Source organism: Sapajus apella, unplaced genomic scaffold (assembly GCF_009761245.1).
Source record: "Sapajus apella isolate SASKATOON/1434 unplaced genomic scaffold, GSC_monkey_1.0 scaffold285, whole genome shotgun sequence".
In the NCBI taxonomy this organism is placed as follows: domain Eukaryota; kingdom Metazoa; phylum Chordata; class Mammalia; order Primates; family Cebidae; genus Sapajus; species Sapajus apella.
Window position 1 is genome coordinate 95,050 of NW_022437225.1, and position 2,205 is coordinate 97,254.

At 38.0% G+C, this 2,205-nt stretch overlaps 1 non-coding gene across 1 annotated transcript; it reads right to left on the reverse strand.

The window, feature by feature from the left end:
- Positions 1 to 935: 935 nt before the first annotated feature.
- On the reverse strand, positions 936 to 1,044 carry LOC116545548. The gene has a single exon (XR_004266348.1). It is a non-coding gene; the product is annotated as a U6 spliceosomal RNA (small nuclear RNA).
- Positions 1,045 to 2,205: the final 1,161 nt, after the last annotated feature.

The following is a 2,205-nucleotide window of genomic DNA, read 5'->3' on the forward strand; positions in this document are numbered from 1 at the left end:
TCTTTTAATTAAAGAAGAAAAAAGTGAAGTACTCAGAAATGGAGGGAGCACAGCTCAGTAAATTAACTATAGTTATCCAGACATTGTGCAAAGTGTCCTGCACTCAGAACAAGTCTTTGCTCTGTATCCAATAGGTATTTGTGTTCAAGCAAGTTGCTTAGGTTCCATGGTTTCTTTTAAAAAATAAAGATTTTGCTACCTTACTTCCCTAGGCTGTTAGAAAGATGTAATGAGATTACAAGCTTAAATGTTCAGAGAAATACTAAAGCAATGGAATAATTTATTCTTGAACTTTATTGCTGAAATTATTTTGGAGTCCCAACTAAAGCTTGATGTGTGTTTTCCCATAGGTTCTAATATTCAAATGTTGCAGCTTTCAGAAAATGCTAAGTGCTAATTTTGTTTATTAGTTGTATTTATTGTAATTCAGGGCATTTTAGCTAATTAATAACTTAGAACTAAATTTGTATATATTAATATATTGTTATCTCATTAGAATAGATAAAATAATTGCCCCCGTTACTGAGCTCATCAATCACACCAAGGACAGAAAATTAACAGGTGTCAAAACCTGGCTTGGACAACTACCACTCCTTTCTATCTCCTCAAATGCTGAGCCAGCAGATCTGTGCTAGGATTCTGGATCTCCATGGTCCTCTCCAACTAACATACAAGACAAAAACCCTGCTTTTATTGTTAGTCAGGTCCATGAAGGAAATGCACGTTACTATTTTCCCATTTCCAAGACACATAATAACATGTTTTCATGTAACATCCCAGATGTTACTCAGCTCTGTTCTCATTTTATAGATCACTGTACATCAATAGTTTGATAGTGATAGTCACAATTTCAATAACGGGTCTGTTTGGGCTTGACTCATGCTGCTTCCTTGGAGCTGGTCAAGAAATAGTCAAATGACCTTCCAGGGACAATGCAAAATATGGAACGCTTTATGAATTTGTGTGCCATCCTTAGGCAGCAGCCATGCTTCTGCTTATCTGCTCTGTATTGATCCAATTTTAATGTATATGCTGCTGAAGCAAGTACAAAGCCCTGTTTCATACATGGATGCTCATGAGCCATAGATGAAGCTTAGCTCTGTTCAATCCAACTCATCTACTTTAGATTCAGAGACTTGTACTGAATGGTTTCCTGTGAGGTAGAATTTTAAAATATATTTAAAACTTGAGATAGTAGAGATGCAAGTAGCCTGGGAGATTTTTATTGTATGAGAAACGGATTACTCAAGGGGCCAACTGCAAGTTGGTTCCCACTGCTCTGTGGAAAGACAATGTGGAACCTTCTGCTATCTAACCAAAGCTCCTGCACAGGATATAAAAAAGCCTCAATGTACAGATCTGGGAAAGGAACTCTAATCTCTCCCTGCAACATTATTTGAACAGCTCTGACTGGTGAGAACTATCTTAACTAATATTGTTAGAGAAAAGACAAACATGGGTCTCAAAGGATAACTTACCATGAAGACCTAGGGTAAGTCTAGCTAAGATATGGGCTCCAAATAATGTTTTTAGTGTAGGGGTAGCATCAATTTGCTCAGCATTTTTGTGGGTAAAGCTAGAAGGCCTGACTCTCAGAGCAGGGTGCTGGCAACAATGGCTGAGCATAAGTACATAAACTAATAAACACCGTAGCTTTGAACTCTATGTATGACTCACCATGGAAACCAAGGGGTCTGAATCAGTGAAGGCATCCTGGTGGCAAAGGTCAATCATTATCAGATTGCCGGACCGGTTACAATGACAACAATACAGCAAGTGAATCCATGGAAACAACAGAATAATTAGAATGGCCTTTTGTTCCCCTTCTTTTGACTTGTAAAGAAAAATTGCCTTCCTTGGACTTAGAAAACACCTTAGCTTCTTGGAAAATTCAAAGAAGGAAGACACAGGAGATAGCCCCAGGGGACAATTCAAGATTTTCCGCTAAATTGAAGATTTAAGACCCAATAACTAATTAGAAAAGTCAAGGCAACTATGGTAGCTAGCACTTTGAGAGACCGAGGCAGGAGGATTACTTGTGTTCAGGAGTTCAAGACAAGCCTGGGCAACATAGTGAGATCTTGCCTTTACAAAAAAAAAAAAAAAGAAAGAAAAAAGAAGTCAAAGATGTGGCTCTATTCTTTCTGATGCATGAGGATTATACTTGGAATAAAATGAACCACCCTGAGATCCCTAGGGATAAAG